Source organism: Phascolarctos cinereus, unplaced genomic scaffold (genome assembly GCF_003287225.1).
Source record: "Phascolarctos cinereus isolate Bilbo 61053 unplaced genomic scaffold, phaCin_HiC Scaffold_726;HRSCAF=1367, whole genome shotgun sequence".
Taxonomy (NCBI): domain Eukaryota; kingdom Metazoa; phylum Chordata; class Mammalia; order Diprotodontia; family Phascolarctidae; genus Phascolarctos; species Phascolarctos cinereus.
This window is the reverse complement of record NW_027556098.1, coordinates 66,247,253-66,273,523: the sequence shown is the minus strand read 5'-3', so window position 1 is coordinate 66,273,523 and position 26,271 is coordinate 66,247,253. Positions and strand designations below refer to the sequence as shown.

General features: G+C 33.6%; 1 protein-coding gene across 1 annotated transcript in view; it reads right to left on the bottom strand.

Annotated features, from left to right (window-relative positions):
• Nucleotides 1-26,271, bottom strand: part of CFAP47 (cilia and flagella associated protein 47) — an 890,592-nt gene that overhangs the window by 4,938 nt on the left and 859,383 nt on the right.

Sequence of the window (26,271 nt, the reverse complement as noted above, 5' to 3'; positions counted from 1 at the left end):
TTAAATCTGCAACCCTTTCTAGGAAAGCATGTGTGTATGTGTGTACGCACATGCGTGCACACACATGCAAATTATATTTGTGTGCACACATGCACACATGTGTACATACACCTATAAACACGTACATGCACATACACGTGTGTGCATGCGCATATATACACATACATATGCACATACATACATGTTATATATGCATACACATCATGCATATATGTGCATATGTATATGTGTGCATGTATACAAATGTGTGTGTGTGTGTGTGTGTGTATACACACACACATATATTTCATCTGAAGGCCTTTCCCTTTACATTTTAATGTTTCTATTCCTTATCTCTCAACTCTCTTTACTTCTGCTGAAGTGCCCCTGGGGTATCTCCCTTTACATATAAGTGTAGATATAAGCATATATTGTTTGGAGCCCAAAAAATATTGATAAAGTCTTAAATCTGATAAGACTGGACAGAGAAAGCTATCTACACATGCCTACCAAGGTACATACTCCAGAAAGTCAGAAAGTATAGACTACAAAACATTGAGATATTCTAAAGAAAAAAATAATAATCTAAATAAAATCCAGTCTCAGGTCTCTACACAAAAATTGCCCCCAAAATGGACATAATTCTGAAAGTATGTGTTATTCAAAAGGGAAATGAAAGATAAATGTGGGCATTAACTCTTAGTGATGGAGATCACGACCAATCCAAGTGACTGCCCATCCTCTGTGACTCTTGTCCATGTTCCACTATAAATTAACAAGCGGCTCCACCCATCATTCCAGGGCTTCCTTCAATTTCTGTTGGCATTGTGAGGATACCAGTAGAGTAAATGGGATATGCCTCGTTGTCTCCTGATCTTGCCATATTTTTTTCATTTATACATTTTTATATGATCTTCTACTCTAATTCTCTTCATTTGTAATGCATTACAGCCTATTTGCACCCACCATGTCTTCTCTACTGTCCTTTGGTTGATAATTTTCATGACTTCAGAGATTTTAATGATTCATTACTCAGCCATAGAACAATATGGTAGAATACTGAAATTAAAAATGAGACTGTTTCAGGGAGAAGTTCAGGAGCAATTTAAACAATTTGCAGTCTCCCAAAGCCAATATATCACATCCCTCTTGTACAATTCTGGGATTAACTCATTGTTTATTTTCAAATGGAAAAAAATGTACATGAAACAAAGGCCCATCTTTTAATATTTATCCAGATAAATTTATGTACATGCATAAACACAAAGTGGCTGAGCAGGCATTATTTATCCACTTTTTAAAAACTCTATAAATAACTTTTTTAAGTGGTTCTGGATCTTATCCAGGAGGCTTTGAAATGGTCTCAGGCTTAATGCAGTTAAAATCATGTCAGCCACAAACAAAAGCTTTCAGAGACCATCGACATCACAAAGAATCCCTTCTTCAACCTGAACTTTATATTGGATTTCTTCCATGAAGATGGCAAACACTTTTGGCAAGCATTCATTTTTGTGTTTGATAGTTCACCTGATATTAATCATTAGGATGTTGTTGAGTAGGATCTCATATTCCCTAAACCTTTTTACCAACTGTGTGATGAAAAAGACTGTCAAGCAAAAAAAAAAAAAAAAGGAAGAAAAAGAAAAAGAAAGACAACTCTTGCCCTCAAGGAGATTACATTTCAATGAAGGAAGACAACATATTAAAAAATGAGCTAAAAATCTGGGAGACAGAAGGGAAACAAGTCGACCCACAGAAAGGAGTTTTGAGATCTAGAAGCAGAAAAGGACAAAGAATGAAGGAGTTAGTATGGTATGGCCTTGGCACTTCCTTGAAATGGAGGTTCCAGGAAGAATGCACGAATCTGAGGAAGGGACTTCAGGGGCAGTGGTCCACTGTGAAATATCATATGAAAATGTTCCTGTTTCCCTCTAATAAGGATGTTCTTGTTATATGTGTAGATTATATATATACATATAAGTGTGTGTGTGTGTGTGTGTGTATATACACACATGTATATATATATATATATACACATACATATACATACATATATACATACATATATACACATATATACATACATATATACATACACATACACATACATACATACACATATACACATACATATACATGCATACATACATACATACACATCCACATCCACATACACACATATGTTCATATAGTTTGGGAGAAAGCATATAGATTGAAAGGCATTAATGTCCTTGGGATGATTGCTTAGTTAGGTGTCTAGCCAAGCTTTCTTTAAAAGTAGTTTTATCTTCCACTTCTTGTCTCTGTTTCATGAGGAAATAATGTTCATAATTGTCTATCCTCTTTATAAAATTTTGCAAATAAGTTTATATTATAAAATGTGGCTTTCCTTCGATGCTTTCTCTACCCACTTTGTACATCGTGTGTTTGTTCTCTAAGGTATCCTTTAGATCCCTTTGCTCTCCTACAGCCAAATGATTTATACTAGTTACAGTTTTATTTTAGAAGTTTGTAATCAGTTTTGATGTCTAATTTCCCATTTAAATCCCAGTTTTCTGTGATAATACCTTGTTTATATAAATTGTGTTGGTCTTGTTTCACTTATAAATCATAATTCTCACGTTAATCGCCTATTTTAAGAAGAAATGTTTGTGTGAAGAAATTCAAGAACCAAAGTGGTGAGATATGTCAAAAAGAATTTAGGTGAAAATGAATCAATGAAGGGTAAAACAAAAGCACTATTATAAGGGGAATACTACCAACCACCTGGAGAAAAGTAGAAAATAGTCACAAACCTGGCATGTAACCATGCTAAAGTACTGAGAGTACTCAATTATCTTGACATCTGCTAGAACTCTCTATGCCTACACCTGATCTTAACCCAAATAGGCAGAGAAGTGATAACAAATTCTCCCTGCCTAAAGCAGAATAGATAATAAATTATTGGCTGGTCTTAATAACAAATTCATTCTTTGAAAGACTGAGTAAGCTATGAAAGAAATTGAAACTCTAGAATTTAATCTGATAAACAAGGAGAGAATAGTTGTGGAAGCAGAAATTATGTAAACCTTGGGTGAAGTGATCATTCAATCTTAGAATCCATCATATTGTTATTCAATTGTTTCATGTTCAACTTTTCATAACCCCATTTGAGGTTTTCTTGGCAAAGATACTGGAATTGTTTGCCATTTTCTTGTCTAGCTCATTTTAGAGATGAGGAAACCGAGGCAAACAGGGTTAATTGATTTAGCCAGGGTCACACAGGAGTGTTTGTGGCAAGATTGGCATTCAGGTCTTCCTGACTTCGGGCCCGGTGCCCTATGTACTGCATCATCTGATATATTCCTAATGTCTTGATAGGAACAAATTGAAAGTGTAGGTTCACTAACAAATGCATAAGACATCTGGGGATTAATATGCCAAAGCATGTAAATGATACATACAGACTCAATTATGAAGGATTCCTTAGATAAATATTTAAATAGCTGCAGGAATGGGATAAAGAGGGAACAACATATATAGAAGGCTATAAAAATCTTCTAAATTCAGATAGAAACAAAAGGGCAAGGGGATAGGATGGAGTCCCTTGGAGAGAGGGTAGGTTAAGTAACAGCAGGTCAAAATAGTGGCTAGCAGTAAAGTAGAGGAGTCAGGAGGGAAGGACAAGAAATAAGAGAACACAACAAGCATAATATAAAGATCAGGAGTACAATTTATTGGGGGAAAAGTGGGAATAGTAATCATGATCTTAGAAAAGTTAAAGCTAAAATAGATTTAGTCAAAAGAGAAAAATAGGGAAACTACACTATATGTCAGCCATATTAGTCAATAATGTTTTAGACTATTTAAAATGACTAGACAGTATAAGGTTGGAATATTGCTGTGGTATAGGACATGATGAGTTTATGGACTTAGAAAAATATGGAAAGACTTGGATAACATCAAAGAAGATGTTATCTGCCCTTAGAGAAACAGAGAATAAATAATATAGTGTCGTCTTACATACATGCATGTGAAGGTATATGTTCATATATGAGTATGATTATATACACACGTATATGTATGTGTCTATATATGTATGTGTGCATAATATACACATATACATGCATAATATGCATACATATATTGTGTGTAGTCTTACATATGTATGTATTTGTGCTTAATTGTAGCCTTCTTGGGGGAGAGGGGAGGAAGAGAGAAAAAAAGAACAAGGTAAAAAGTGCACAGCAGAGAACAAAAGAAAACTTACAGGGAAGCAAAGATGGACAGCTCTGAACACAATGTGTACATAGGCTTTCTTCAAATGGAAATTTATTGCTGTATATTTTGAATCCTCTCTCATATTCTGCTGTGCATATAGCAATGCTCCTTTTGTTTTCTTTTCTTATTTTATATTTGTTTTAGCATTTAATTTTATAATGTTTCTTTTTTCTTTTCTTACTGTTTATTCAAGTTTTAGTATTTATATCGAAAATAAATTAAGGGAAAAAAAGACTATTCAGAAGGCTTCTGTTGTATCCTGAATAGGGCTACTGACATTTTCCCCTGAGGTGCCACATAAGAGATTTCCTTCCTACAATGATCTTTTGATCTGTTGATCCTAAGCATGTCTTGTGGTCCTATGGTGACCGAAAGGCTCATGGCATTAATGCCTCTACTCTCTTGCCTCAGCCTGAGATACTTTTCTCAGCATTTAGTCACCAAAACGCACTCTGCTGGTGGGTTCACCTTCCCTGGTGCCACCATAATACCCTCATTTATAGCCTCCCTGAGGATGGTGGGAAGGGGCTGCCATTGACCATGAATCAGTGATATAGGCTGGAATCTTATGAAAGTTGGGCTATTTGCTTTTCAGTATGGACACTGAAGAGTCCACACTCTATTTGAGTATGGGTCAGACTGTTCTTGGAAAGAATACCACACTTTAAATATAACTTTACATATTTAAAACTGTCTATTTTGTGTTTTGTTGTCTTCTTTATTCTGCAACTAGTTACGAAATTTCTGCCCATTTACAATTGTGCTTTCTATTCATATCCAATTTTTTTAATAGTGTGATTTTAAAAATATTCATATCTTCCATTCTTTTGGACTCAATTATGGTATATGATGAAATATTCTGGTCTAAATCTATTTTCCACCAAACTACATTTAAACTTCCTAAGAATTTCTCTTTAAAATAATGAGCCTCTTCTCTAATAATTTATGTTCTTGTATTTATTACTAGACTATTATGTGCCTTTGCCTCTAAGCAATTCTCTATTTCACTGGTCTGCTTATATATTTTTATTTAATCTTTTTCACTGATCTACTGATATTACTTTTAGTTTGGTAACGTAAAATTTTGATAATGCCCTGGAGTATAATTTGAAACTTACCAATACCAAAATACCTGCATACTAATTTTCATTATTTTCCTTTACTTTCTTGACTTTTGATCTAACCTTTAAATTTTTTTTACTATTTTGTTTATTTCTATAAATTAGATGCTGGCATAATTTAATTACTACATAGTATTATATGTATTGATAAATTAGGGTTATATCATTTTTTTTCTATTTAGACATACCTTAGCAAAAACAATGCATATCTCTGTAATTATTTAAATATCCAGGACTAAATCAATCAGTGATATCATAGATTTAAACACTCCACTAATGAAACAGATGGCAATCTATCCATGCCCACTGATCCTTCTTTTTTGGACTTGCCCATACCTTCCCATAAGGTCACCATTAGGACCCATCCCACTTGCTGGAGGCCCTCTTCAATTTATTCTGACATTTCAAGAATAACAGAGAAGCACTCATACTGTCCATCTGTCATCCATGAGCATGATAGACAAGCCTATCTTCTTTTCCTGTAATACATTTCAGTGATAATTTATTTTACTCTGGTTCTTTTTCAAAATTCCTCTTTGATTATACATTGAGAATGTCATACTTTTTTTTGTTAAATTGTTATAGCTGTGTGTGTGTGTGTGTGTGCATGTCATGATGAGTTTATTTCCAGCTATTTGATGCATGTTTTCATCATTTGAAATGATGCATTTATTTCTATCTTATTCTTTGGGTTTCCGTTAATAAGTACATGCTGAGAAATTAGACTTATTTTATCTTGTTACTTTGCTGAAGTTATCATCTCAGTTTTTATTGATTTTATAGCACTTTCTAAATAGAGATAATGCGTCTCTTTACCAAGGAATGCTCCTCCTACTAAAAACTTTGTTGCACTTTTTTTTTTTGCATACCCAGATTATGATGTGACTGAGGAAATTCTTTTTTCCCTACCCTTTTACTTTTTAACAATTACATAGCATATCTCATTCTTGTACATTGACAAATCTTTGACAGTAACACTGTCAGTATTGATTTTTTATTAGTATGGTTCAGGAACTGTTAAGTGGGGAGGGGGAAAAGAGGAGGAGGGTGTAAGTAAGACATGGCTGGAGTTGGCCTGGTTTTAAATAGGGGATTATGAGAGCCACTCACTAATAAGAACAACAGGACTCTAGAACAAAGCGTGATTATGATGACAATGATCAATCAACAACCATTCATTCATTCAGTCCATAATGTGCCAGCCATATAGTAGTTGATTATGGAAACTTGAGATTTGAGGGGCATTTTACATACATAACAAAGTGAGCTTTCCAAGAACACTGTGAAGTAGGTACCATAGGGATTTTTCTTACCATTTTACAGAGGAGGAAAATAGATTCAAAATTGGATAGGGGACATCTATAGTCACACATCTAGTAATTGTCAAAAGAGACATTAAAATCCAGGTGTTTCTGATGACAAATCCAGCAGTCTAAATAGTTTACTAAGTGCAAATACTTAATTTTCAAACTAAAGTCTAAAGGCTAATGATAATGACTGACATGCTACACAGTGATTGATTAAAGAAACTAGAGACATTTCACCAGAAAAAGAGGAAACTTGGATGATCATCATTAGGGTTAGATCATGGTTTCCAAATATTTAAAAGGTTGTCAGGTATTGGAGGAATAAGATTTATACAGATTACTTCCAGGGTGCAGGCAAAGTTGTAAAAGTCAAAGAGAGGAAGATGTTGTCTTAACATAAGGAAGAAATATCTAACAATTAATAGGTACACCAAAATGGAATGGAATGCTTTGGGGAAAAGAATTTCATATCATTTAAGCTGGTTAAGTTTCAGTGATCCCAGGTAAAGACTAGGATTAGCTGATGCCAGAGATCCATTTTGACTAAGATTCAGACTTCCATGAAGGATTTATAAACTATATAATAAAGTCAATTTATAGTACTTTGCTCCTAAATATAACATAATATAACCAGATTTGTGATCATTTTAGCCATTTTTTTTTCCAGAAGACATTGGCCACTTATATAGCACTAGATAAGGTGACAGAAAAATCTTATTTAGAAGGGAGATTTAAAAAAAAACATTTTTGAAAGTAGTTTTTGTGGCCTCCTTCCCAGTTTAGTAATTGAAATCTAAATTAAAAAGAAAGATAATATTTAGGTAATCTTATCCCAGGAATTATGTAATATTCTGCTTTGATAGATATCATATTAAGGGAGGATAAATTCACTCAAAAAAGGTGCTGACATGAACCAGCACTGGCAGCTTATGTTCAAAGATAACAGTAATTAAGAAAAAATAAATCATCTTCAAGAGTTAGCCAATTGCATAAAGTGAAATGGCTTATCTTCCCTAACTATTGTCAGATGAACAATTTAGTTGGATAAAAGTTTAACCCTAGGGTCACAATCACTGAGTATGTGGCTTGTTGAAAACTTGAAATTTGGAGAAGCAATTTGATTGGTCAGAGGATTTATCATTTTAACAGATACAGGAAGTTAGAGAGGCAGCATGACATAAAATACATAAAGCTGGCCTCAGAGGTAGAACATCTGGATTCAAGTCAGATCTCTGACATATTACCCATGAGTCCCAGGGCAAGTAACCTAATATTTTTAGCAAGTCAGCAAGCATTAATTAAGCAAATAGTACATGTAAGGCAGTGGCAGCTAGGTGGTGCAGTGAATAAAAGTACTGGGCCTGGGGTCAGAAAGACTCATTTTTGTAAGTTCAAATCTGGCTTGTAAGAAAAGCTGAGTACCACAGAATTGATGCTTTCAAGTTGTGGTTCTAGAGAAGACTTTTGAGAGTCTACTGGACAGCAAGAAGATCAAATCAGTCAATACTTAAAGAAATTAATTCAGTCTATTCACTTAAAGGTCAAATACTGAAACTGAAGCTTAACTACTTTGGCCACATAATGAGAAGTTGGGACTCATCAGAAAAGACCCTGATGTTGGGGAAGATTGATGGCAAAAGGAAAAGGGGATGGCAGAGAATGAGACAAATAGATGGTGTCATGGAGACAAAAAAAAAAAAAGGTGAGACTTCAAGAAATAATGGGGGATAGAAGGGCCTGGCATGCTGTGTTCCATGGGGTCAAGAAGAGCCAGATATGACTAAACAACTGAACAACAACAACAATGTATAAGGCACTGTGTTAAGTGCTCACAATACAATAAAAAAAGGTAAAAAGTTGCAGAGGTGTCAAAATTGTTGATACTAGGAGCTTTCTCAGTAGGAATTTAACACCTCAGAGGAATCATAGATCTATCCTTTTGCCTGGAAAAAAAAAAAAAGGTAGTATGGGAATTAACTCCTGCTCATTCACCCACTTTCAACTTTTTTTCAAATGAAACATATTTCTTCTATTTTGTATTGAGTTTTATGTAGCTCTGATAAAAAAGTTTTATGTGATTAACTAGTTTTATAAGACTGTGTCCTCAGGATATCTGATCCTATTTTGCTGACTAATGAAAATCTTATTTGCAAATATACTAACTGGGAAAGTACTTCCTCTTCCTTCTTGGTGGCAGTATACGTTACTCCTACAGACCCAAATATTAGTCATTAATAGACATTCTCTAGTAGAATTTCTCAGAGACCTGGACTTGGTTCTGTAACACTCATTATCTTTATCAATGACTGAGATAGAGATATAGAAGGCATGTTTATCTCATTTACAGATGAAACAAAACAGGAAAGGATAAGTAATGTCATCTGACAGAATCAAGATAAAAAAAACCTAAAAAAGTCAAAAAAGACAAAGAAAATGATAGCCTCTTTTAATAGCAATATATGTAAAGTCCTATCCTTGTGTTAAAAACAACAACAACAACTACCCAGGCATACCTCATGGGTGAAACATGACTATGCAACAGTTGGTGTGAAAAAGAGCTGAGCTTTTAGTGTATCACAAGCTGAATAAGACTCAACATTGAGACTTGGAAGCCAAAAAAGCTCATGTTACTATAAAGTGCATTGACTAACATAAGATTAACCATGAGGAGTTTCTAGCTCTACTTTACTCTGACTTGGTCAGTCCACATCTGGAATACTGTATCCAGTTCTACATTCATTGACAAATAGGATGGTGAGGATCTTTAAGATCATGTCATATAAGGTTAATTTGAAAAAAAAAATAGTGATGTTTAGTCTAGAGCATAGAAGACTTAGAAGGGACATGATAATAATACTTAAGGATTGGAACGGTCATCATGAGAAAGATCCCTTTGACTTGCTCTGTTTTGCTTCAGAGTGAAATACATAGAAGTCATAGGGAGGCAGATTTAGGATTTAAGCAAAGGGGAGGGAGAAACTTAATAAAGCAGCTGAAAATAGGATGGGATACTTATGCATGTAGGGACTTCTCACTACAAATCTTTCAGTCAAATCTGGATAACCATTTTTTGGAAATATTGCAAAGAAAGGTCTCAATCTATGTGTAGGCCTTGAAGTGCCCTTCCAAATTTGAGATTCTATGATACATTATTATATATTAAATAGTTTACAAATCTAAAACAAGGAAGCATGGCACAGTGGATAGAAAGCCAACCTTAGAGTGGAGAAAAACCTGGTTTCAAGTCTTCTTTGTAACATGTGACTATCTAACTCTAGGAAAATCATGGAACTTCAAAGGGTCCAAAAATATTAAATTGTTTGAACAACAATTGTCTATCAATCTCTTTTTTTGGGGGGATATGGGGCAAAAGGGAAGTGGGGAATTGAGTTCTCAAGATCTGTTATTATGAGTATAGTGTGCTATACAGTCATCACCGATGTGGATCAGGTACTCATGAGAAATGTTATGGGGCTAATGACTAATAGATTAAAAGTTTTGCTTTGTTTTGTTTATGGACAAGACTGTTACTATAGTTCATAGCATTTTAGATCCATGAAGCTAATATATATATGTATGTATGTATGTATGTATATATATATATACTCACACACATATATACATAAAGCCAACATATACATGCACACACACATACATACACATATGTATGTACATATACACACTTATAGGTGTATGCTTAGATAGATAGATACTTTTCATATAGTTTCAGAAACACTGTTTGATCCTTATTTTAGAAGGAATTTAAAGGCACTTTAAAAAATGTTATTAAAGTACCTGCAAGAATTGGAATGGGAACAAATATAAAATGAGTCCAAGTCCATGTAATAGGAAGTTAGTCACCCCAAGGACCACTTATTGCAGCTTTCATGTATTATTCTTGGACTATATTCAACTCTGCACACAAAAGAGAGAGTTAAATAGAATTAGGAAGTGAACTCCCACCATTCCAACGACTACAGCATTCAGGCTAATTTGAAACCTAATGCTGCTGTAGTTCAAGCTTCATCCCACTTTAGGCAAATATACATTAGCTACCACTTACTAGCAGGATATAATGCTTGATGGTAACAACCACAATATGCGTTCTTTATAGAACTTGTTTTTCAATCCATAAATTTCCTTAAGAAACAAGTGAACAGTATAATTCTATTAATTCTATATTGCAAACTAATGGAACTTTAAAAGTCATTTGTATTTTTTGTTCATGTTTGTACTCATCTGCCCTTCTTCCTTCGCTGATCATTCTGCTGGAAGTTATTCTTGTCCTGTCTGAACTGTCATAACATGTATATGTACCTTTCTACCTTTTTTAAGCACTTACTATATTACCTTTTCAAATTAATTTAATACTTTAAGGACTATTATTTCCTCTATAGGAGTACTCCTTCCATTAACACAGATTAAAATCTCTAAAAATCAGAGAGACTTGCTATGGTCCCAATATGCCTTTCCAGATTTAGGTAGACTGATAATGAGATGACAAACGTGCACTACATCCCTAAGCCTTTCCAATTCAGTCATGCCTGCCAGTACTTGTACTCCATTGGCATAGCCTTCAAGAAAGTAGGCTTACCATTCTGAGGAACAGTTTGGAACTGTGCCCAAAGGGCTGTAAAACCATGCATGACACTCCATAACTTTGCAACTTGATGAGTCACTTAATATCTTGAAGTGTGATTTCTTCCTAGGACATATCACAGTCCTGCCAAGGTTTGTATCAGTGGAGGTAGTCCCCATTCCAATGAAAAATACAAATTTTGTTCAAATATTCCTATTTGCCAATTCTTCACCTTACTACTAACTCTGCTTGGATGGGTTTTCCTAGTTCAAATAAATAAATAAATACATAAATACATAAATAAATAAGTAGGTAAATATATATATATATATATATATATATATACACACACACACACACACAATCTATATTTATATATAAACTATATATATAAACTATATCTATTTATATATATTTAAACTATATATATTTCTCTGTTCTGGGAAGTTGTGTTGGAGGATAGAATGTGTATTTCTACCTTTTTTTTTTTTGGTAGTCCAGATCCCCCAAGCAAAAGACAAAACCTGTGTGTTAAATCAAATGATTCTCTCTTCCTTCAGGATCCTTCCTCTTTAATTCCCTTTTTATTTCCAGTAAAGACTAACAGAAAGGGCTTATCATTGTTAGTTAGCATTGGGTTGGCATTGTTCTTTTTTTTTTAAGACAAAGTAAGCATTTAAAACAAAGAAAAGTAAAAAAGGTGTCCAGTGCCTACAAAGACAGACTTCAGACTTCCAATAGGGATCTCACAAAGAGATAAGAGATACAGATTATTGTCTTAGGGTTTACTTGGGAAAGGGTTTCAAAAACATTCCTTCTGTCTCAACACTCTTTGGGCCAAATTTCCCAACTACATTCACTCCCAAAGTCCTGTCACTTTCTTTTATGGTGGCTGCCTCTTCACATGCTTCCACTCCTAGAACCAGAAGATTTCTAAGGGCCTATTTCTTCTTCAATATGATATGTCTTCTATAAGATTCATCAGAACCTTAGTTCATCTTCAAACCACTCTTCTGGATTCACTGAACCAACTTTTAAATGTCACTTGGGACTTGGCATTGCTTCCTTTCTGATTCACTCAAGCGACTAATTCACACTTCATGCAGAGATAACCTGGAATGCCTAAATACGTACAATTATTTTAAGCACCTTTTCTGTGGCTAGTCTACAAAAGACCAACTCTTTCCTGCTAAAATCTAATGAGTACCTATGTATGCACAAATTTAAAGGCATTAATTAATGGACCACTCTCTGAGTACTCACATTTATACAGTGCTTGAAATTTTATTCAAAAAAAAACCCAAACATTTCCCTCAATGATTCTAGAAAGTAGAAAATACAAGCATTATTCTCCCCATTTTTATGGATAAAGAAATATGCACAGAAATGGGAGTAGCTTGTCTAAGGTGACATAGCTAATATTAAGTGCCTGAGTCAGTACTTTGACTAGGTGTCTACCCTCTAGTGCTATTTCTAATACATCACGCTGCCTTTCTGCAATAGTGATGATGTTGTTGTTGATGATGATGATGATGATGATGATGATGACAAATCAACATAAAGTTATCAAATGACTACTATAAGCCAAGCACTGTGCTTACTTCCAGGTGTAAAAAGAAAGGCAAAAAAAATGTTCTGGACAGAAGGAAAGTGAGAAGTTCAAGATGACACATGGGTTGTGTGAGTAGGATAATAGTCATGTTTTTGAGAATAAGGCAGTTACCAAGAGGGGATGGCTTGTGGGAGAAATATAATGATTCAGGTTTGGTCATGTTGAGCTTAAACTTTCTATAGGACAGCTAATTCAAGATATCCAATAGGTAGGAGAGAAATTAAAAGAAACAAATCCTAATATCTTAACAAAATCTTAGTATTTATAAATTAATAAATCTTAGTAACATTAGTCTTGTTGTTCAGTCATTTTTCAGTTGTGTCCAACCAACTCTTTGTCATTCCATTTGGGGTTTTATTGGCAAATAAAGGATTTGTCTTTTTCTTCTCCAGATCATTTTACAAATGAGGAACAAAGGCAAACAGTGTCAAATGACTTGACCAGGATCACATAGCTAATAAATGTGTCAGAATATATTTGAACTCAGGAAGAGAAGTCTTCCTGATCTTAGTCCTGGCACTCTATCCATTGCACCACCTGGTTTCTTTATCATTACCCCAGAAATGAGTATTAAATATATGGGAGCTGCTGAAATCACCAAGTGAAATAGTTTAAAGACTTGGGGGATATCCCTATGACAATGGGTGTGACCTGGATGAAGATCCAGCAAAGGAGAAAGAGAAAGTGGGAGGAAAAGAAGGAAGAAAGCAATATCTCAAAAAAAAAAAACCTTGAGAGTTCACACAGGTATTTAGGTATTATATAAATGTTTTCCTCTTAGCAGCCTGTGAAGTAGGGAGTGCAAGTATGTATATATGTTTCCCTCAATTTACAAATGAGAAATGAGACAAGAAAAATAATTGCCCTTAGTTGGTATCCAAATAGTGTTCTTTGTTTTCCTTTCTGGGAAGAAGAATTTTAAAAAACACGGAACCTCATGAGCTAAATTCTGTGATAATGCATCTCATTTAGGAAATTAAATATGGAGGGGAGAAACCTTCCTTGATTGACTAGCAATATTTATTAAGCACATTTCTGGAGATTATTTTAAAGCATAAAATTTGATGGACATTCTGAGGGCTCAGGATTCCATCTGCCTTTTGATAAAACATTATAATTGTAATTCAAAGTGACTTTGCTGTAACATTACGTGTTTCATGTAATGCTATCAAATAGTAACATTGTACAACATTATGAGAATTTGATGAGAAAACAGATTTCATTTTTTTATGACAGCTTAAATGTGTTCTGATTATGTTCTTTCTGGGTGCTTTTATTTGGGAGTTGAAAAGAAGAAAAAGACAAGATTGAAAGGAAAAGAAATGATGTAAACACACATTACAATTTTCCTGTAAATCTGGTGTGAAATATGATATAAAGTGAGTGCAACTGTTCATCATAGTCAGAGTTGAATCTAAACCATCTCTATTAAGCATAAGATTTTTTTCAGATATACTTTTCCTGATATCAAAAAAATGATAAGTGAAGGGAAAATATACTGAAATCCAAGGGTATATTGTAGAAATTGTACATCAAAGTGAATTGCTACTGAGAGAGTGGAGAATCTACATCAATTTTCTATAATGGAGAACATCCAAATGGAATGATGTTGGCAAAACTTCCATTAACAACAACTTCTAGAGAAAAGCTTATCTACCATTTCCTATTTTTGGACTAAATTTATATTTCTTAGAAAGTTGTAGTGGTTCCACCACCTTTTAAGCTGTATGACTTTAGGGAAGCTTTTTGTTTGTTTATTTTAATATTTTTGAGTCTTAGTTTCCTAAACTTTTGCTAATGTTATTTTGAGGAGTATAATATTTACACTACAGACATTTAGATAGAGATTTATAGTCAGGCCTGAGTTTACAGAATGTTTCTGATGCTCACTAACTTTGCAACCTGACAAGTCACTTAATATCTTGATATCTGATTTCTCCCTAGAACATATCACATAAGTCAGTCCTGTCAGGGTTTGTATCAATGGAGGTAGTCCCTATATGAATGAAAAACATAAATCTTTCACCTATTTCAGTGGGACCATAGATTCTTAGCCCAGGTACAATCTACCTGATATCACTATTGTTGGAGAGGCAGAGCCAAGATGGCAGAGAAAAAGCAGGGACTTGCCTGAGCTTTCCCAAATTCCCCTCCAAACAGCTTGAAATAATACCTCAAAATAAGTTCTAAAATGGCAGAACCCAAAAACAGTTTTCTAGATCCCCAAAACTTAGAAGATTCTCAGAAAAAGTCTGTGCATTGGAAGGCAGGCACCCCACCAAACCAGCAGCAGGCCTTGAGGCCAACTAACTCAGCAGTGGCAGTACTCTCAGCCCAAAAACTGTAAGGAGGTAATACAATTGGTCAGGAGGAGATTATAGGGGTCATTTTGCTGACACAGGATACAGGACTCTACTCCATTGCTTATTTGTGGATCCAGGTTGTAGTGCTAGGTCTCAGTCCTAGGTCAGGGAGGAATACTAGCACACTAGAGCTTGTGCTTCAGCTGAGGGGGACTCCTGATAACAGTTCCAGAGTGGAAAAGAGTGCTTATGGACACTCACAGACCAGACCAAAAGCAAGGAGAGTAGTAAACATTTCTTTCATTAGATTATATCTTGGAAGGATTAAAAACTTACAGACCCCAAGAATTACCTCTGAAAACAGCTACACAAAAAAACCTGAAGCTTTGGACAATACCCCTTTGACTTTGGGGAGTAGAGCTCAATTTTAATATGAAGTTAAAAGTCAAGAAAAAGGCTTATCAGCAAAATAACAAGAACAACAACAACAAAAACTAACCTGACCACAGAGTTACTATGGTGACAGGGAAGATGAAAAGACAAAATCGGAAGACAACAGTGTCAAAATTGCTATTTTCAAAGCCTCAACGGAAAATGTGAATTGGTGTTAGGCCCAAAAAGAATTCCTGTAAGAGCTTAAAAGGGATTTGAAAAATCAAATAATACAGGTAGAGTAAAAATTGGGAAAAGAAATGAGTGTTGCAAAAAAAAAATCATGAAAAAAAAGAGTCAAGAGCTTGGTAAAGGAGGCACAAAAAATACTGAAGAAGATACCTTAAAAAACACACACACACAGAATAAGCCAAATGGTAAAAGAGGCACAAAAATTCACTGCAGAAAATAATGCCCTGAAAAGCAGAGTTGGTCAAATGGAAAAAGATGTACAAAAATTCACTGATGAAAATAATTCCTTAAAAATTAGAATTGAGCAAGTAGAAGCTAATGTCTCCTAGAGACATCAAGAAGTGATAAAAACAAAATCAAAAGAATGAAAAAATAGAAGAAAACATAAACTATCTCACTGGAAAAACAACTGACCTAAGTAACAGAGGAGAAATAATTTAAGAATTATTGTATTATTTGAAAGCCATGATAAAAGAAAATAGGCTAGACATGATCTTTCAAGAAATTGTGAAGGAAAATTGCCCTGATATTCTAGAAATAGAGGGGAAAATAGAAATGGAAAGAATCCATTCATCACCTCCTGAAAGAGATCCCAAAATGAAAACTCCCAGAAATGTTATAGCCAAATTCCAGAGCTCCCAGGTTAAGGGGAACATATTGCAAGTAGCCAGAAAGAAACAATTTCAAATGTTATGGAACTACCATTAGGATAACATAAATTTAGCAGCTTCTACATTAAAGAATCAGGAGGCTTGGAATATGATATTCAGGAGGACAAAGGAACTAGGATTATAATGAAGAACCTTATACCCATCAATGCTGAGTATAATCCTGGGGATTATATGGATTACATTAAAAGGATATTTAATTAAGTAGAAGGTTTTCAAATATTCCTGATGAAAAGACCGTAGAAAATTTGACTTTTCAAGTACAAGACTTAAGAGAAGCATAAAACAGTTAACAGGAAAGAAATTATAGGGTATTCAACATGGTTGAATTGCTTATATTCCGCATATGCATGGAATTGAATCAAATTTATAGAAATAACAGCCAATATCAGGTTTGGAATTGGTTGTAGCTTCTTTTCCTGGTTCCCCAGAGTCCACTCTGCTGGAGGAATTCCTGCTAGTCTCTTCCCTCATTTTCTTCTCAGAATGCCTGGGAGAAGGGGTATGGAGGACAGGAAAAATGAACTCTATTAATTTAAAGAGCTTTTATCTCCAAGGTCTTTGTAAAATATTTCTTAAGCATTTTGAAACAATTTTGTAAAAATTCTTCATGGGCTTCTTACTTATTCTGTGTGCTGTAATTAATTCGTAGCTGAAATACGTTTGCAATGAGATGCGTTGCTTTAGCTGCTTGACAGGAAAAAAATCCTAATTAATAAAGAAGCAATTTAAATTTTCCAAGTTAGTTTATCAAATTGTGAATGATTTTCTTTTCGTCCATAAGGACTAAAGAAATCCGATCTTTTTAAACATTCATTTTCCATTAAGCACATTTTTCCTTCTAACTTTAAGCACACATTTTTTTTAAAATCACAGATAATCTTGAACTAGAAAGTTGATCATGTCTATTATTTTAATATTATGTCTAGTAATTTTGTTCATGTGTTAAATTCTACTAGAAAAGAGATTTAATGTTCCTTTACTGATAATGATTTTTTTCAAAAGGGAAGTAAACAGACCAATACTCAGATTTAATGTTATCAAAAATTTTAAAAAGCGTGATCCCATGATCTTCATTACAATTTTCCTTTTAATGTAAAAATCTAATGGCAATGACAATAACAAAATAAAACATAAATTAATACTGTCATTTCTATAGCTTTATTGGATCACTATTTCTATTCTTTCAGAAGCATGCAAAATGGGAATTACAGTTTTCAATATAAAATTAAAATAATTCTATATAAAATTCATAAAATTTATGTAAGCTCTATGAAATATTGGATTTACATTGGCTAAACCTTTATTATATTTATGAGAATGAATGAAATGACAGTGAAAGTTGTTATGTGCTGTTCAGAAATATTATAAAAAGAATGTGGCCAGACTTTGTAGTATTCAAGTTAAATTTTTATGAATGGAAATATCACACTTGTTTTTATTTTTAAGATTATTGATACTTTTCTTGTTTTTGTCAGAGGGATTTTCTGATCTACCCCACCCACACACTTTTGAACCCTTCTTTTTAAAGAAAAAAAAATTATACCGGGAGCCAAGATGGCAGAGTAAGAAGTTGCTCTCACCCTCCCTTATTAACCTCTGAAAGGCCAGAAAATATCACCCCAGGAAAAAAAAAAACTCTAGAACAGCTGAACCAGCAGAAATACTGGGTGCAGCAGTCTGGTAGCCCAGGAAGCTTGAGGGATTAACGGGAAAGGTCCCTCTTGCCCTGGGGGAAGGGGAGCAGCACAGAACGGGAGGCTTCCCACCAAGCCAGTGGAAAGCCCCACCTCAGCATATCAGGGAGAGATCCTAAACCCCAGGTGGTAGAGCGGGCAAACATCAACACCAGTTAGGTATGATAGACCTTTGGAGAAAACTGAATGGTGATAGAAAGGAATATTCTTTTTTTCTCAGTGGTACATGGCACATATACAAAAACTGACCATGTTCTAGGGCATAAAAAAGTCGCAATCCAATGCAGAAAGGCAGAAATATTAAATTCATCCTTTTCAGATCATGATGCAATGAAAAATTATATGTATATGCAATAAAGGGCCATGGAAAAATAGAATAAAATATAATTTTAATTGGAAACTAAATAATCTAATCCTAAAAAATGAATGGCTCAAACAACAAATCATAGAAACAATCAATAACTTCATCCAAGAGAATGCCAATAATGAGACAACATACAAAACTTATGGGAAACAGCAAAAGCAGTTTTTAGGGGAAGTTTTATACCTCTAAATGATTATGTGAATAAAACAGAGAAAGAAGAGATCAATTAATTGGGCAAGAACCAAAAAAACTAGAAAAAGAGAAAAAAATGAAGTAAAATCAATCAACACAGAGGAGACTTGTCTGACTGAGAGAAGAAAAGTATGATTCATCATCTCTTCTCCTAAGTTTGAGAGTGCTCATTATAATTAATCCATATTCAGTTTTCATTTAATGTTGCTTTAATTTCCACTGTTTAGTCATTGTATCTCATTGACCCCTGAGTTCTGCATATTTAGAGTCACAGATTCTATGAGTTATCTAAAGGAACTTTTTTTTTTAACTGGACACTGTTAGGTTGGATAACTTTCCCTGAGTCAAAGAGCCAGCAAATATAAGAGGCAGGATTTGAATGCAGGTCTTGATAACACTGAGGCCAGCTTTCTCTCTAGTATACCATTTTTTCTCAAATATGATCATAGATGTAGCGCTAGAAGAGAGCTTCACAGTCATTTATTTCAAAGCCTGCACTTTGAAAATATAGAAACCTCACCCAGAAAGATGATGATTTTCCCAAAGCCAAGTGTATACTAAGCAAAAGAACAAATGTTAACTAAACTCTAAGTTTAACATTCTTTCTTCTGTTCCATGCTTCCTTCTCCATCAATTCAAATGAAATATCATACATTTCATGAATATTCAACATTCCTTAATGCAAAATGTTAATCTATTATATTAACAGAACAAAGTTTATTCAGTTATTCACAAACTCATGGATATCTACTTTGTTTCCAATCGTTGTTTTGTTTTGTTTTTTACCACAAAAAGGGATACAATGAATATTTTGCCCTATATTGGGTTTTTCTGCCCTTGACGTACTTGTATTTAACTTGGTAGTTTTGGCCTCCGCAGAGGCCACAGCTATCTAAGAAATGTTCTCACCAATAATAAATAAATAAACAAATAAACAAATAAATAAATAGATAAATAAATAAATGAATAAGTAAATAAGTAAATGAAAACAAAAGCAAAAGCAAAAACAAAAACAAAAATCAAACAAAAAAAAACTTTGGTGCCATCAAATGGCTTAATGTCAGAAATGGAGAATTAGATATTATTTTATGAATTACAAAGGGCCATTGGGGTTTATCCACCTTCAAATGAGATACAATAGGTAAAAGCATGTAGCACAGTCCCTGGCTTATATTAGGCACTTAAAATATGTTTGTTCCACCAATCAAGCTTACTTATAACTAAAAGCTCATATATGTGTTATCTCCCAATAGGAATTGTAGCTCCTTGAGATCAAGGTCTGTCATGTTTTCTTTTTTTGTTTCCCAAGTGCTTAGCATAGAGTGCTGTACTTAGTATTTTTCTTCACTTATTTGTTGGAGGCATTTGCCTAGCTATGGGTCTGCTAGGTCAAAGGCCTGAAATATTTTAATGATTTTTCACACATAATAATTTTTAAAAGTTTGGGGTCAATTCACAACTCCACCAACAGTAGATTAGTATTTCTGTCTTCTTGAACACTCTGTAGCATTTACTATTTTCATCTTTCATCTAAGTTCAGTAAAAGGTATGTAGTTAAGCCTCAGTTGAAAAAAAAATCTCCTTATTTGTGTTATAAAATATTTTTCACATGGTTTTTGATGAAAATTGTTCATATTTTTAATCACTAGCTCCAGTCTAATTCATTTGGGACCTCATATATCTTGGATATTAACTTTTCTGGCAGATATTTGATGTGAAGATTTTTCCACTTGATGGTATCTCTTAAGTTAGCTGCATTGATTTTATTATCCATCCTTTGGTTGCTTAAGAATTGTCCCTTCATCACTGGTTCCATTTTCCACAATTTTAAATAATATTACCTTTATGTTTAAATCATACAAATATCATCTTTATTTAGAATATATTTGGATAGATACTACATAATCTGCTTTTCCAAATCTAATTTGTGCCAAATTGTTTTCCAGTTTTCCCAACAATTTTTGTCAAATAGGGTGGGGGATAGGGAGTGTTTAGTAGTTTTTGTTTTGTACTTTATTAAATATGGGAAGGCTATTTTTTTTATTGCTTCTGTATCTTGGTTAATCAGTTCCAATGATGTTTTTTGATATGTTTTAACTTGTGCCAAAGAGTTTTAATGAATATTACTTATAATATAGTTTGAGATTTAGTAATGTGATATTTTGTTAATTCTTGCTTATTTGTCATAAATTCTCTTGAAATTCTAGACATTTCATTCTTCCAAATGAATTTTGATATTATTACACATAGTTCTAAAATTTAAGTCACTGGAAATTGGCTAAGTTGTAGCATTATACCTGTAAATGATTTTTATAGTATCATTTGGCGAGAAATGTCCAAACCAGGTCTTTCTGACTGAGGCCAGGTTTCTATACACTGTGTCACATTTATCATAATACACAGTATCATTTTTTTTTACTAATTTGCACAGTCCACTCATAAACAAACAAACAAAAAACCCACTTCTCTCTAATTATTCAAGTTTCATTTTATTTCTGTAAAAATGTTTTATCTTCATATTAGATTGTGTCTTGGTAAGTTAATATTGAGCTATTTTATATATTTTGCATTGATTTTAAATTGGATTTCTCTGCTTTTCCTAATGACTTTGTTAGTTATACATAGAAATAATGATTTTGTAGATTTATTTTTCATCCCTTTGTATTGTTAGAGTTATAAATCATCTCAATTTCTCCAATGATTCTCAATTTTTTAAAGTAAAAATTCCTATTATCTGCAAATACGGAATTTTTTTTCCCCATCTTCTTTGCTATTACTTATTCTTTTAGTTTCTCTTTCTTATTTTTTACTATACCAAACATATTTAGATAGGTGTCAAGTAAGAGTGAGGTGGTAGAGATTTTTTATTTACCGTCCTTTATATGGCAAGCCTCCAGTGGCATTCCTTTACAAATAATATTACCTTCCAGTGATTCATATGGCTATCACATGACAGTAGAGCAAAACTTTTTTCATGTAGCTTCAAAGGGCACAAATACATTAAGTCAACTGAAATTAGGAGACTGGATTTAGCTCAAGGTAAAGTGTAACTCTCCCATAATAAGAATTCTACAAAAATAGAATTGGATATCTTATGAGATACTAGAACTATTCAAGCAGATGTTGGGTTGCCACCTGTCAGAGGTCCTTGAGTTGGGAGTAGTCATGTGGGATGGACCAGATAATCTCTATGGTTCCTCGGAATTCTAATGTCCTATTATTTTTCGCCTGTAATTGATAGGGATTATCTAAATATCTGATTAGTTATTACATAAGGTTAATATCATTTTAAAATTACCAAATCTACTGTCCAAATCAAAATACCCTCTGATAAATATTTCAAGGCCAAATGACCCATTTCCCTTCCATAAGTGAATAGAAACAGAAACATATTGATTTCAGTCAGACCTCAAAACCAACCAAAGGAAACAAGTAGGAAGAACTAAAAACCCTTGGTTTTGTACATTTTTATTGGTTTATTTCTTAAGACTCTCAGAAAAAAAAAGAATAGAAATAATTATTATCTACTAAAATTAACTATTTGGGGCATCCTTTAGCTTGTTTTTATTTTTATTTTTATGACATCCCATACATTTCTTCCCAGAGTACTAGTTAATTAGTTTCTGATTTAGAAACCTAATAAAAACTCTGGCACTTGAAAATGCACATTAAAACACCAGTCTTTGTACCCTTTATGGCCTAAATACTGAAAACAGACAGTGCTAATCAAGATATTTTCAGAAAAGTTAACAGTATATTCTTTTTCTTTAAAAGTGAAGTTTTAAAAGATATTTTTATCATAAATTCTATTGTTCATGTGTACCAATCTATGTCTCTTTATAGAGTGATTGTTTTAGTAGAAAAAAGCAGTTACTTTCCTCTTGAATGGACTTCAATTAAGATTAATTTCATCTTGTCTCTTATTCCTTTCCTACCTCTGACTCTTCTATTTTGCCCCTATGCTAAATATTTTCCTAAGGACAAAAAAATTGCTGCTGTCTTCCAGAACAGTAAGCTATCATATCATTATTTTGATATATATAATCTTACAATATATTGTTGTCATGAGATACGATTAATTTAAGGTCAATATTAAAGGCAAGAAGTTTGAGTTTCAAGACCTACCACTCTCACATTGTGATCAATAATTATGGAAAGTTTCAGTAGACTCAGCAATTCTCCAAAAAATTAAATGACATATTAGCTACAAACAAACTGTCTGTTTACGTTATAGAGGAGTTTCCACAATGGGAGTCCTTTAAACTGTTTAAACCATAAGGTCAGCCTCCTATACGGTATCACATTACATTAAAATTTTTGAGTTCCCTGAAAAATCATAATTTCTCTCATTCTAGAGTTCTCTAAGTTAATATCAAGCTCATTTTCTTTTTTAATTTAAAAAAAATATTTTTGTTACATTTTAAGTTTTGAACTTCCTCCCTCCCTCACTCCCCACCAAAACACACAGATAGATGGCTACATATATGTATGTATGTATGGTATGTATGTATGTATGTATGCATATGTATATGTGTGCATATATGTTATATATGCACATCATATTATGTAGACTTCTATCTTTACGTGTATGTGTATATATTATGTATACTTTTATTTATCAGCTCTTTCTCTGGAAGTGGATAGTATCTTCCTTCGTAGGCCCTTTGTAGTTGACTTGATTATTCATAATGCTCAGCACAATTTAGTTTTTCACAGTTGTTCTTTGAAGATTATTGTTGTATACAATAATCTCTTGACTCTGCTCATTTCACTCTTAATTATTTCATGCAAATCTTTCCATGTTTTCCTAAAATCCAACAGCTCATCATTTCTTGCAGCACAGTAGTATTCCATCATATAAAAACTTAAAATGAACAAAATGACAAAATTTTTTAAATATTTCAATCTGTATTCAGACTCCATTAGTTCTTTCTTTGTGGATGAATAACATATTTCATGATAAATCCTTTAGAGTTGTCTTGGATCATTATATTGCTGAGAATAGCTAAGCCATTCACAGTTGATCATCTCACAATATTGCTGTTACTGTGTACAATGTTCTGTTTATTCTACTCATTTCATTTTGCATCAGTTCATGTAAGTCTCTCCAGGTTTTTCTGAGAGCATCTAGATCATGATTTCTGACATCACAATAGTGTTCCATCACAATCATAAACCACAAAGTGTTCAGCCATTCCCCAACTGATGGGCATCCCTTCAGTTTCCAATTCTTTACCACCAGAAAAAGAACTGCTACAAATATCTGGGCATAGTTCCAAATTGTTCTATGTAATGGCTGAATCAGTTCACAACTCCAACAACAGTGCATTACTGTCTCAATTTTCCCACAACCCCTCCAACATTTATCATTATCCTTTTCTGTCCTATTAGCTAATCTAATAGGTTAGAGGTAGTGCCTCAGTATTGTTATAATTTGCATTTCTCCAATGAATGGTGATTTACAGTATTTTTATATGGCTACAGATAACTTTGATTATTTCATGTGAAAACAGACTATTCATATTATTTGATCATTTGTCAATTGGGGAATGGCTCTTATTTTTATAAGTCTGACTTATATCTCTATATATTTGAGCAACAGGCCTTTATCAGAGAAACTTGCTTCAAAAATTGTTTATGGTTATGATTGTTAACTGTATTTCCCTCCATCTTATTTGCCAATTTTTATTCCATTCTCTCTATTTCCTTTCACCTTGTCCCTCATCAAAAGTGTTTTGCTTCTAACTATTGTCTCCCCCAATCAACTTTCCCTTCTATGAGCACCCACCACACTTCTCATATCCTCTTCCCCTCTTACTTTCCTCGGTTAAGATAAATTTCTACACCCAATTGAGTGTGTATGCTATTCATTCTGAGACAATTCAAAAAGAGTTAGGTTCAAGCATTCCCTGACACATATGCCATCTTCTCCTCTTCTGTAATACTTTAATAGATCTATCTTGGCTCTTTTATGGGAGAATATTTACCCCATTCTACCTCTCCTTTTCCCTTTCTCCCAGTACATTCATCTTTCTCACCCCTTAATTAAATTTTTAGATAATCATCCCATTATATTCAACTCACACCTCATCTACCTATCCATCTATGTGTGTGTGAGTGTGTGTATGTATGTGTATGTATATGTATGTGTATGTATGTGTGTACACACACACACATATATTCCTTCTTAATGCCCTAATAATAAGAAAGTTCTTATTCATTACAAGTATCACCTCCCAATGTAGGAAAGTAACATGTTGAACCTTATTAAGTCCCTTACGACTTCCCTTTCCTGTTTAGCTTTTCAAGCTTCTCTTGAGTCTTGTATTTAGAAGTCAAATTTTCTATTTAGCTCTGTTCCTTTCATTAGGAATGCTTGACAGTCTACTATTTAATTGAATATTTATCTTTCCCTGAAGGATTATGCTCAATTTTGCTGGGTAGGTGATTCTTGGTTGTAATTCTGGTTCTTTTGCTCTCCAGAGTATCATATGCCAAGCCCTCTGATCCTTTAATGTATAAGCTACTAAATCTTGTGCTATCTGATCATGGCTCCAAAACACTTGAATTGTTTCTTTCTGGATACTAGCAATATTTTCTCCTTAACCTGAGAACTCATATTCCTGAGAGTTTTCATTTTGGGATCTCTTCTAGAATGTGATTGGTAGATTCTTTCAATGTTTATTTTACCTTCTGGTTCTAGAATATCACAGCAATTTTCCTTAATAATTTCTTGAAAGATGAGATGTTGGCTCTTTTTTGATCATGGCTTTCAGGAAATCTAATAATTTTTAAGTTACCCTTCCTAGATCTATTTTCCAGGTCAATTGTTTTTCCAATGAGATACTTCACATTGTCTTCTAGTTGATGATGATGATGATGATGATGATGATGATGATGTTGGCTTTGCTTTATTATTTCTTTATGTCTCATAGAGTCATTAGCTTCCACTTGCTCAATTCTAAATTGTAAGGAATTATTTTCTTCAGTGAGCTTTTGTACCTCCTTTTCCATTCGGTCAATTCTATTTTATAATAAGTTTTTTCTTCAGTGAATTTTTGTGTCCCTTTTTCCATTTGGCCAACTCTGCTTTTCAAGGCATTCTTCTGCTCATTGGATTTTTGTACTTCTTTTGTTATATAGCCTAGTCTGCTTTTCAAGGTATTTTCTTTAGCATTTTCTGTGCTTCCTTTTCCAAGCTACTGACTTGTTTTTTTTTTAATGATTTTCTTGCATTACTCATTTTTTTCAACTTTTCCTCTACTTTTCTTACTTGACTTTTAAAATCCTACTTGAGCTTTTCCATAGCCTGAAACCAATCCATATTTTATCGTGGAGGCTTTGGGTGTAGGAGTTTTGATTTTGATCTTCTTCTGAGTGTGTGTTTTGATTTTCCTTGTCACCACAGTAACTTTCAATAGTCATATTTTTTTTCTATTGTTTGCTCATCTTCCCACCTATTTCTTGATTTTTAACTCTCTGTCAAAGTAGGGTTCTGCTTGCAGTGTGGAGGGCTCATTTTCCCAAGCTTCAGGGGTTTTTTCAGCTCTTTTCAGAGATACTTT